Below are 13,235 nucleotides of genomic sequence, written 5' to 3' on the forward strand. Positions count from 1 at the left end.
TGTTTCAGCAGTGTATCTGTACTGTTTAGCAGTATATCTAGTATATCAAGTATATAAATTCAGAATAATTCAGATAATGCCGAGTATTATGTTTAGTGATTAAGTTTTCCTTAGATCGTCATCATCATTGTTTGCTCATTTAAATGTTAAATGTTAAATGTGTTAATACGTTCTGCATATTGTGGTATGAATGACTGTTCATTATCGTGTTTATTGTATTAAGTTTGTTCAAAATCAAGTATCAGATCAGTTCTCAATATGCCGCTCTTTTCGAAATTAAGACAGATCACAACTAGAAAAGGGGTACTCGAAGAAGCTGTTCCTATTCCTCCTAGGGACACTCCAGGGTACTTCATGTATCATAAACACGGCTTAGACGCTATATTATTTCTTGATTTATGGGTAGACTACACCAAGGAATTACCAGAAAGTCAGAGGTGGCCCGCAGCTGGGACCTGGGATGCAGAGTGCATCATGAAAGTAGAGGAAGAGTTATGGAAAAGGAAAGTCAGACAGTCACAGAAAGACGCCGTTGAGTTATGGCGTAAAGAATCTCATAGACGTACAGAAAAAGCACTCCGACAGGAAGAGAAAAATAAGGAAAATTCAAATAAAGTCCGAGAAAATCTATTAATTGAAGAAGGTACACGAGTGAAATCAGAACAAATAGACAGACAAAGAAATGCCCTTATGAAGGGTATGTATCCCCTTCTGGCCGAGGGATTACCTAAGGCTACTCCGGGGATACCAAAAGACTTGCCACCCCCATTATTTCCAATAAAAGTACATCCTAAGGGGCATCCTAGAACCGCAGAAGATGTTTTTCTTTCCTCATATTTAGATGACGCAGCTCCCGAGTACGCTAACCCCGCCCCACATAGACCGTCGGCCGGGGAGGTTCAACGCCAAGATCCTGTATCTGTATCTCTACAACAACAAATCCTGACACAAGTTCCGGCAAGCACATCTGTTCCCTCATCTGTTCCTACAGCTACTTCTATAGCTGTGTCCACACCTATAGTTGCTGTATCGCGTTCAACGAATCCTTTCACGCCCGATACCCCAGACGGGGCTACGGGAGGTGCTACCAACATTTTTTCTACGCCACCCAGAATAAATAAACTTACTTTTCAAGAGTCAGCACATCCACGTACCCCCAAACTCATAAATGCACGCACGCTTAAGGAACTTCTTATAGATTGTAGATATGACCCTGTGCCCGGCAAAGAGGACGAAATGATCATGGCATCATTACGTATCAGACGAGCCGCGGTGTATTTAGGGAAGTTACCAGGAATGACTATGCATCTAGATAATATATACCATTTTGTCCAAACAGGGCGAGATTCTGAATGTATTAACAGAGCTATGGAATACCAGAAAGTGGAGATACAAGGGGAACTGTTACGTTTCCTTATTAATTGTGTGATCAGAAATCAAGACCGACCTGGGGTAGACCCGGAAGCAATGCAAATTCTTACCAGATGGAGCCAGAATATATCAGAAGGGAGACATGATAAGCAAAACTGTATAATAGCCATGTGCCGAAAGATCCGTAAAGAAATAGAACGCCTACACGAAGAGAGATTAGCGGTAGACCAGTTCGAACAAAGCGAGGAGGAAGGATCAGGACTGCCCACAGGACAGTCAGACACCATAGCCTATGTAGGTAGAGGAAGATCTTGTAATAGTACTAGATGTTTTACTGACCCGATACGTCCGATATGTCCAGATAATAACAGGAATTTCCAAACACCTATAATAAATATAAGGTCCCCCGAGCATTCGTTCCAAGCCGCTGACAAATTACTGCGAGAACGAAGGGGTTATCATTTTCTCGATTCTATGGATGAACAAGAATTAGCCAGGTCAGCCGTTCATTGGGTTGACAGTCCCGGAAACTATGATGATGATACCGTAGCCCACACATTTTTGAATCTCACCCCAGATGAACAGCGTTTAGCTGGGATTTATATGATTCAACAACTTCTTATACTATATAAAAGCCAACATTCAGATCCTGGTCCCTTACCTGATATATTGACTGAATTACTCACGAATAGATGGAGAGGTTCAGGTACTAAGCTAATTAAAGAAATACTAGAATCAAGAAAGCAGTACATTCTTTTTGTATGTCCAGAACATGTCTCACTGCCCATCAAGGAAAGACCGATGTATTACATGGACAGACAGAATCCCTTACGAGAAGTACACCCAATAAAGGGCGAGGACAATCAGTTTAAACGTGTATTTGTATATACGCCCATATCGAAAATAGAATTGTTAGAAATGAAGAAAGTGGTACCCAGTCATGACAAAGACCCAGCGGGTTTCCACCGAGAAATTAAAGACATGTTACTCATGGGAGAGTACACCTATCCCGACATTATGACAATATTAAAGGTATTAATGCCTGCTGGCATTTATGAAAAACTCAAGGAAAAAGAGTGGGAGGTGGGAGACCAAAAGATAGACTGGACAGCATTAGAAAATGAAGAAAAGGCCCGAGGTCCAGGTTCGGGGCTCGGGGACAAAACTAAAGCACTACCAGGTTTACTAGTACAGGTACTGCCACGTTTATTAACTACGAAAAAGGAAGACTGGGGTGCAATTTCAGCCTGTAAACAAAAGCAAGATGAAGACACTAGTGATTTCTATGCACGATTTGAAAAATGTTTTGGTATAAATAGTGGCATAAAAGCAAGTAGCGAATCATACCCACATCTGTTTGTGACAAAATTAGTTGAAAATTCCTTGCCCCAAGTGAAGAATAGAGTATTAAAATTCGAGAGTACCTGGCAAGGTAACACCCCATCACAAATGTTACAAATGTTACAGTATCATCACAATAGAATTAGAGAGGAACAAGATCATGAACAAAGACGCATGAAAGACACGAAAATGAAAATGCTAGTCTCCCAGACAGTTCCAGCTGAAGGACATAAAAAGGGTACGACACATTCCGGTGATTCAGCAGGACCTGTAAAAGGGACATGCAACTACTGTAAACAACCAGGTCATTATATACACGATTGTCCAGTCCTGAAGCGTAATATCGCCACAGGTATTACAAAAGAAAGACCACGGCCACTTAGACAGGATCAGAATGAACAAGGAGCCCCGCAGCATGCACAGTCCATGCCAGCTCCACAACAGTCTATACAGTTTGTGCCAGCTGCACCAGCGCTGCCTGTTGCTGCCACACAAACCACGACACGACAGCTGTACCAGACCGCACAGTACGACTATCCTGATTATCAACGATATGCATGAACCAGCCTAGAGAGGGAAGTTGACTTACCCCTTATCGAGGTCCCTGTAGACCAAGAAGGACCTTATGTACATAGTGAATTATTAGGCCAAGATAGAAAATTTTTACTCGATACAGGGGCAAGTCGAACAACCATAAAACGTAGTGAAGTTCCAGGGGCACCCCTCTCAGGCTCACAGAATATTTCCCTTGGTTTTTCAGGAAAACCTATTGTTAATGAAGTATCACAGCCTCTTCCACTTACGATAGGACCCTTGACCAGAACTACAGATTTATTGCTTACTAAATCATGTCCAGAAAACTTGTTAGGTATAAAAACACTGAAAGCTCTAGGAGCTATAATATGTTGTTCTCCGGAAGGAGTAAGATTGTTTTTACGTGATTTCAAAGGTCACTATGTGTCTCGAGACATGGATCCCCGACTGCAGACTTTACCTACACATCTATGGGCACAAGGCCCTACTGATGTTGGTTGCATGAATATTACACCATATCGAGTTACACTAAAGGCAGGAGTGGTACTACCACAAATGCGACAATACAAGTTACCACCAGATGCTGTAGTGGCTTTGCTACAAATCATTGACGAGCTCATTGCCCAAGGAGTGGTTGTAGAAACAGACTCCAATGTATGTAATTCACCGATAATTCCGATTCTTAAACGAACAGATCCGAAGGCCCCGCCAGTATATCGATTGGTTATTGATCTGCGCGAATTAAATAAGTGCATTGTGCCACAATTCCCTGTGGTCCCAGATATCTCGTCATTACTGACAGCTATTGATTCTGAAGCAACATTCTTTACTGTAATTGATCTCAAGAATGCCTTTTTCAGCGTCCCTATAGATCCGGAAAGCCAATACTTGTTCGGATTTAGTTTAAATGGACGTAGCTTTAAATTCTCACGCGCACCTCAAGGATTTACAGAAAGCCCCAGCATCTATAGCCAAGCACTGAAACGAGAACTCGACAGTATCCACATGCCAGTAAACACTGCCCTGCTTCAATATGTCGATGATCTGCTGATCACCGCTAGAAGCGAACCTGAATGTGAGAAAGCATCACTGACAGTTTTACAATTTCTAGCCGAAAAGGGGCACAAGGTGTCCCCTTCTAAGCTGCAATTCTGTGTCCAGCGAGTTGTTTATCTTGGACACTCGCTGTCCAAGGAGGGAAGGCAGCTTACACCCGACCGCATTCAGTTAATAGCTAACATGCCAATACCCAAGACACAAAAGGAGGTGCGGGCTTTTATAGGCCTCACTTCATATTGTAGGCAGTGGATCCCTCAGTATGCATTTCTAGCAAAACCACTCATTCAGTTGACAACACAGGAGGCAGCCACATCGACTGTTCTCCCTTGGACTCAGGAACATACACAAGCTTTTGAAAGCTTAAAGAAAGCTTTATGTCAAGCACCGGTTTTAGCAACACCATGTTACAATAAACAGTTTATACTCTTTGTTACAGAACGCGAAGGTACTGCCTTGTCAGTACTCACACAGGAACAAGCAGGATCCCACAAACCATGTGCTTATTTTTCTAGTACATTAGATCCCGTAGCTCAGGCTTTGCCTGCATGCCTAAAATCGGTGGCAGCAACAGCTTTAGCAATAAGACAAAGCGATGCCATAGTGTTAGGACATCCATTGACAGTTCAAGTACCACATGCAGTAGAGGTTCTCGTGAATCGAACGCAAACACAACACTTGACTATAGCGCGACTTACAGGGTATGAATTAACATTGTTCCAGCCACATATAGAAATCAGACGTTGTAACACATTGAATCCTGCCACACTTTTACCCGTAATTGGAACAGATCCACTAGCGCATGACTGTATTGACGTTATTACAATCACGACGAAACCCAGACAAGACTTGACAGATGTCCCATTGTCAGACCCAGACCTGACGTTGTATGTAGATGGTTCATGTATGAGAACAAGTACAGGAGAGTTAGTGGCCGCTTACGCAGTCACAACAGACACTGAAATCATTGAAACAAATTGCATAAATACCTTGTCCGCTCAAGCAGCAGAGCTCGTCGCTCTGACGCAAGCCTGTATTCAAGCCACAAATAAAAGAGTCAACATATACACTGATTCACGTTATGCATTCGGAGTTGTACATGACTTCGGCGTGCTGTGGCGAGAGAGAGGTTATTTAACTTCTCACGGTGCCCACATTCAGCACGGACCCCTCTTCATGCCTTATTAGATGCAATACATCTACCCACTGCAATATCAATTATGAAATGTAAAGCTCATACGAAAGTTACTGATATCATTTCTCAAGGCAATGATCTAGCTGACAGAACAGCTAAACAGACTGCTCAAACTCAAACATCCGACATGACAAAGACAATAGTCCCGACGCCAACACATTGTATGACGATTAAAGATCCCGCTCTTGACGTAATTGACATACAGACGCATGCTACACCAGACGAAATAAAGAAATGGACTGAATTAGGAGGGATTCAAACGGACCAAGGATGGATGACGAAGGAAAAATCTGTGTGGTTCCTTCCTGATTCAATGGTCCAAGTTATTATTAACACTATACATAGTCCAGCGCATCTAGGAGAAAAAGCTATGCTAGACAGCATCCAACACATTTGGTTCAATAAACATTTACGAGCAGCAGCCAAGCAAAAAGTTCGTACCTGTATGATCTGCTGTCAGTTCAACCCAGGAAAAAGCGTTCCCGTAGAACAGGGTGGATTTCAGCCTCCTGATCACCCTTTTGAAGTGCTCCAGATGGATTATATCCAGATGGAACGATGTCGAGGATTCAAATATGTTCTCGTAGTTGTCTGTGCTCTTTCCCGTTGGACAGAGGCATACCCGGTTTCAGATTACACTGCCCCGACTACTGCCAAACAGTTAGTTCGAGAATTCTTCCCACGATACGGTTTACCACGTGCTGTCTACTCAGATAACGGCCAGCCGTTCTCATCCGAACTAATGAAACACGTTTCACTTTTGTTAGGCTATCAGTGGAAATTCCACTGTGTCCGACACCCCGAGGCAGCAGGTCTCGTAGAAAGACATAATCAGATCCTGAAAATCAGATTGTCCAAAATATGCAGAGAGAAAGGTGTCGACTGGGTAGTAGCCTTACCAGTTGCACTCTTTTACATGAGAATGGTAGCACACTCTCGAACAGGGCTATCCCCGTATGAGGTGATCTTTGGCAGACCACCAAATATGTGGGGGACGCCTATACCACGTAAAATAACTGATATTGACTGTAATATGCTGACAGATTATTTGGCTTCCTTGATGTCTGCACTACAATCTTGTCGTTCACAGGTAGCTGCAGCTTTTCCCGACAACACTGAGGTGAAACCCCATGATATAATTCCGGGGGACCTGGTCCTCGTGAGGAACTTTGATCGAAAGACTCAGCTGGATCCTAGGTGGAAGTCACCGCAACTGGTCTTGCTCACCACAAGGACAGCCGTGAAGATCGAAGGCAGAAAAGGCTGGGTACATTCAAGTCATATCAAGAAATTTCATGGACTACCATCGGACGTAAACACCACACCTCGTGTGTCTTCACCCATTGACTCAAAACTTCCTTTTGTTGAATCAAGTAGTCACGAACAATATAAACTAAAACTCAGATCTAACCGGTCGGGAAATTTGATTGTTTAAGTCCTCTCCAAGGTGAAGCGGTTGAATTCGTCTCTGACATGTATCCCTTAGATCTGAATAGAGAAAACACCCGAAAAATGTTGAAACGACATGCATACTGTAAATCACTGCGTAGTCATTGCACAGTGACGTTATTAATTTTGTTTTTCCTAAGTCTTTTAATAATTACTGCAAGTATATTGTTGCACATATATTATCCTATTTCTAGACATATTTATAATGTTACTGCTGAACATTCTTTTAGTGAATTACCTCCGCATGAGTTGTCTTATAGATTTGCGCTGCGCAATAACACGTTTATTAGTATGTTACATCATTCCCATCAGGTTAGCAATGCTACAAATTGTTGGATATGTGGCCGACTCCCTCCCTATCAGAATTATAAAGGAATTCTACCTCTCTTTCCATACCCATTCACACACAACGGCTCCTGTGGAGCATGGTTTAGTTTAATTAATCCCCTAGATTCAAATTCTGTAGTTTATCAAGACAACTGGGTATGGGGAAATTTAAACTTAGTTTTACTTAAAGTCTGCTACCCTAACAAGGAGGGACTTCCCAAGAGAACAGGAACTGATCTAGAAAATGAAGTATATGGATTAGGTAATTTTACGCTTAATCTTATGATCCTAAATGTCGAATCCGAAGCTACTCCAATTTTGCCCGCCATGTCAGTATTTCCAGTAAAAGGTGAATTATGTGTAAGAAAGAATGGTTCCATACATATGGGCCATAGTAGATGCACCACTGTAATAGAATTCAGTGATCAAGGCAAGTCGACATTTAGAGCTTCCCGCCATTCCTATTTTATATGTGGTCAGACGGCATATGTACGTTTGCCTCTAGATTGGGATGGTACCTGCTACATTGGATTCCTTTTGCCACCTGTTTTCCTAGCTCCTCCCGATTATCACAGAAATACTCATTTAGTACACCATAGAGAAAGGAGAGATCTCCCAATTGTCGATTACACTGAAACAGCATGGGAAAAATACACAGATTTCAATAAAGGTCTCTTTCCCTATATAGGTACCGTTACTAATAGTAAGCTGATACGTAGATTAACTAGAACCCTTGAAGCAGTAGTGAACAAAACTATTTCCGCCTTAGGCAATTTAACAGAAGAACAGTCTGCTATGCGGATTGTTGTGCTTCAGAATCGTCTTGTCCTTGACGTCATCCTGGCCGATAGGGGCGGAGCTTGTAGGGTCATCGGATCAAGTTGTTGCATTTTCATACCAGAAAATTCGCCATCTGTATATAAAGCCATAACTCGCCTTCATAAGATTGTAAGCCAGATACACCAGAATCCAGGCACCTGGACTTGGTCCGGTTGGTTTTGGAGTGTATTATCTACTTTTGGATGGAAGGTCCTATCCTTCCTAGGTATTGGCTTTCTCATACTATTCAGTTGCTGTCTATGCCTACAATGTGGACCAGCGATCTGTGGTCTGTGTGCCACATCGTGTATTCCACCACCAAGATCTCGTTCGTCCCAGAAGAAAAAAGAAGAACAAATGATGCTATATGAACAGATCAATGGATTGATGAAGATTGATATCTCTTGATGGGCAAGTAGGGGACAAGGAGGGAATGTGGAAATATGGATTTTTCTGATCAGTTATGTCCCCTATCTTGGACCCCAACGGTTTCATGTATGAATCAAAAGTACATGTATGTTCCCTCCAGTTCCAGTTATGAAGACGCAAACACATGTGCGTCCACCGTCAACATGTCCTCTTTCAGATCCGCCATGAATAGGCCGGATATTCCATTCCTAAGTATGAAAGGCCACCGGCTTTATATGGTTCACTTATGCCATTTTACAGTCCAGACAAGTAGGCCCTGATTCTGTCATCAAGCTTTTCTTGCTTTCTGCCTCTGAAGCTCCAGTCTGAGCCTGCATCTGTGACCATGAACTTTGTCCCATTCCCTGCGCGGCTCACGAAGCCTGACATCAGCCTGTTGCCTGCCAAGAAACTGTATTTCACCTTCGAAATTATCTGCTCCGCTCCCTGCCCAATGCATTCCTGTCTAGTAGTTTCAGTAAACATTCTTCCAGCTACCGAGCAAAGGCCCGGTTTCTCTGTCTTTATGCAAGTAATTCATAGCCCTGTTACTATGGAAGATTCCTACCCTCGCATCTAGTGTAGACACTTAGACGCTTGTACACGCACTAACAGTCAGTATAGTCAGTATAGAATAAGATTCTACTCTAAGAGACCTCTCTTCTGGATAACATAGTTCTTTAAACATAGGATGTTAGATATGATTTGGGATTAGGTTGACTTGACCCTCCAGACTTCTGTCGCCACATGTAGAGCTAAATGTCAAGTCCCCTTCACCCCCTAGTTGCACGTCAATCACACGTCATACTGCTGTGCGCGCATCTCTGCCAAGTATTTCTGCTGACATTGCAAAATTATTTCATAGGTCCACCCATATGTGACATCACAACCAATGACGTTTCCTTGTTACTCCCAATTACGCCTCCTTCAGCTACGCATGTGAAATGTTATCTTTGCTATCAATTGTTACGCCTCTTGCATTTGCTTCACTGTAATGCCTATTGTATAAAAGTGATTAATTATCAATAATGTATGTACTTCACTTCCTGAACCTTCGTGGTGATGGAACTTGGAGCAACCGATTCGAATCGTCCATTGGAATAAAGCCCATTCCGAACCTCTAATACCACGGATTCTGCCTCTTATTTACTGAGCTATTTTTATTATGTTTCTGTATCAAATTAAGTCCCGGTAATTAAATTATTTACCACATGGGAGCCCCTTTATTTGTATGATTTTTTGGGGAAAACATGAGGCTGGCTTAAGCTGTCTTTAGGACAAACCTAATAATGCAATAGGATATTTTATGTCAAGACCGGAGTTTGTCAGTTCCAGGATGAAGAAAGGGAAGCTAGCAATGTATTTTTCACAAGGTCAGAAAACTCATCAATGACTATGCTACCAGAGAACACCGGTGGGATTACTCTCTTCTTGCATGTCCTCCGTCAGAACTCAACTGAACCCCAGATCTAGATTTTATGATTTTGGAAGGCGAAATGGGGATGTTCAAGCATTAGACCCTGATTGTCCTCACCTCTATATCATGACATTTGCATACGTTCCACAGACTGAAACACAGAATTAGAAGGGTATCAAATGAGGCAGAGAAACATGGTATAAGGGAGCAATGTTTGAGTTAGGGATGAATATAGAGCAATAGCTAGGATTGAAGGTAAATGTTAATGTCTCCGTACAATTCAGAAAGTTAGTACTGTAATTTCAACATTTTCTTTTCTACAATTTTATATTTTGAATAGACAAAATGTATTTAACTCTACTTGTTTACCCTCTTAAAATTTTTGTTTTTTTTCACTCTACTTTTCAACATTTTCTCTAAACATTAAGGAAATACTGTCTCACCTAAAAATCCACAGGAATCCAAAAAAACAAAGATAAGTGGCAATAATTTTGAGTGGCTTCTATGAGGTTGACCATAACCTATGCACTGTCTGAAGCAGTCCTCTGGCAACAGGCAGTCCTCTGGAACCAGCAGATCAGTTCTATGGTGGACAAGGAAGTCCTTCTTCTGTAAATGTCTACAGGTCCATAAATGTACTGATGAGTGTCTCTGGAGGTCCACTATTTAAAGCTGGTGTTATTCTTTGATGTGGGGTGCTTCCCTGTACTACCCCAAGATCTGGTTCTGAAGAGTTCTTCCCTTCCCCTGTCAAGGCTCCAAGAAGTCTTGGGTGAGAAACGCCTAGTTTCAGGCTCCTTTGTGTATGCTGGAGGTAAGCCCTTCAAAGTGAAAGTGGGGCATGGCACAGCTCCAAACACAGCCATCTTTGGAGGATGGCCCATCCTGCCCACAACTAGTCCCCTTTTGTGTCACTGTCTGGGAGGAATACACAAACCCCAACAGCAGAGCCATTCACAGTCACATGACTCAGAACACTGGCAGAAGGCACAAATCGTTGGGACAAGATAGTGCCAATTTTTGAAAAGTGGGATTGTTAAAGAATTCTGTCCTTAAATATGGTTTTACCATTAAAGAGGATTTTAATTTACAATTCATTTGAGTGTAAACAGTATATTTCTACCAGCTAACCAATCCACAGTTATCACTTTACTTTAAATGTAATAAGGTACCCTAGTGTTAGTCAGCAGGAGAGATAGGTCTTACAGCAGTGAAAAACAACTTTAGGATTTTTTCACTGCCCGGACATGTAAACATAAGCCCACATTACTTTTTTGATACAATGCACCCTGCCCTATGAATACACTCTAAGTATTTAGAAAGAAATATTTAGGCTTGGAAAAAGGGTTTATTTTGCTAGGACGAAATGGCAGTTTAAAACTGCAGTACAAGTTGCAGTAGTAGGCCTGAGACATATTTTAAAAGGTTAATTTAGGGGGTGGCACAATGAGTGCTGCAGGACCACTAGTAGCATTTCATTGACATGCCCTTGGTAAATGTATTGCCATTTACTGGGGACTTATCACGAAATTAAATGTACCAATCAGGTGAAAGCCAGTTGTACCATGCTTTAGGGAGAGAGCACAAGCACTTTAGAACTGATTATCACTGGTGAAGTGCACAGAGTCCTAATACCAACAAAAAAGGGTTGAGCACAGAAGGAAAAAATTCCAGGGAGACCCTGCAAAAAGGGCCATGTCCAACAATGAGGATAGACAATGTTTCTGGGAACCCTTGGTCAATCACTGCCCTCCAGTTCAAAATGCTCAAAATTGATCAGCTCCTCTTCCCACAGTCAATGTTTGATGGATTTACTCATTTTCAAAGAAGGAGTGATCACCTGGTTTGAACTATGACCCTCTGTTCACAATCTAAACTTGTGATGAAGGCAAACTTGTGGTGATAGACAATCTTACCTTTAACGTTGGTTTTTGTACTTGTGGGAAAAGTAATGCTTTAAAAGAGTCTACAGAAGTCCCGTTTAACTGCAACAAATTGTTGCAGTCCCCTTCTGGGGCCATATTACAGAATATGGAGCGCTCTTTTTGTTTGTGCCGGGTGCACCTTTCAAAAGGTGCACCATGCGCAAACAAGTAGAGTGAGCCGTATTATATTGACTGAGCTGCCTCCAGGGCAGCCGCAAAGTTGTGCTGCTCTGGGGGCAGTGCATTCAACAGGAATACAGAGCCACTTTGAAGCAGCCACTGCGTGCTTCACTATGCAGGCTGCAACCCTCCTGCACTTTTAAGAGGGATGAGAGAGTCCCTTGCAGGCGGGTGCAGTGGGTGACTGTACCCGCCTGCAAGGGGATTTCTAGGGGGTCCACAGGACCTCCTTTCCCCTTCCAGATGGCTGCTATGAGGGGGCTCACTGACAGTGCACCGCGCCGCCTTTTAGGGGGCGCACAGTCAGTGCGCCTCCTGACAGCTTCTTTGCCTCTGCGCAAGCATCTATAATACGGTGCAAGGCAAAGGGATTCCCTCATGCAAATGAGAGAACACCCTCTGGTAATACCACTGAGACTATATGTGTGCCAGCGCAATCTGTATTACAGAAGAGGCTGCACAAGCATCTGCAGCACTTTGTGCAATACCAAAGTGCCCAAGGGGTGCACAAAGCAGGCACACATGCCCATTGTACCCCAGGGCACTTTCCATAATTCGGCCCCAGGATTCTAGCACTTCAATTAACTGCCAAGCGCATGCAGGTCATGAGCTTCTATGGTTTCACAGCACCCTCTCCAGCCTCAGTGCGCAGACAAACTTACCTCAGAGCACATGATCTCGCTGCCCCTGAGGCTTACTTCAGGAGGCTGAATGCATACAGCCATGGTCCAAGTCCATTTCAAGAAGATAATAAAAATTGGTGTGTCTGTCAAATCTCAGGTATTTCATCTACTGCTAAATTCCATCTTCAAGTCTTGAATACTGAACATAAATTGTACTGGGTCTTTTAAAAAATCCTAATATATTATCGGATAGGAGATATTGATAACTAATTTTCTAATCCCGGCCCTTCCCATTATAGAGCAAAATGACAGCTGACGTTTTGGGATTGACTTTCTACATTCCACAAACACTCCTGAGTAGGTTCCCTTATAGTGCAAGGATCCGTAAATAAATACAAAAAACACAATTCTTCTCATAAGGAAAACTACAACAGAATCTACATATTCTACTCCAGAGAAAACAAAGACAACTCACAAACCTGGATAACATAACCAGCCAAGTCCCTGTAGTTATTTGCAGACAGAAAGTTGAAGATACAACTCTTCAGCAAACAGGACCTGTCACAATTTGGTGTATTACACCTCTTAGC

The 13,235-nt window shown here is 42.6% G+C and overlaps 1 protein-coding gene across 1 annotated transcript in view; it reads right to left on the reverse strand.

The window, feature by feature from the left end:
* Positions 1-13,235, reverse strand: part of DCHS2 (dachsous cadherin-related 2) — a 1,150,696-nt gene that overhangs the window by 67,283 nt on the left and 1,070,178 nt on the right. The window lies entirely within an intron of this gene.

Source organism: Triturus cristatus, chromosome 2_2 (assembly GCF_964204655.1).
Source record: "Triturus cristatus chromosome 2_2, aTriCri1.1, whole genome shotgun sequence".
Taxonomy (NCBI): domain Eukaryota; kingdom Metazoa; phylum Chordata; class Amphibia; order Caudata; family Salamandridae; genus Triturus; species Triturus cristatus.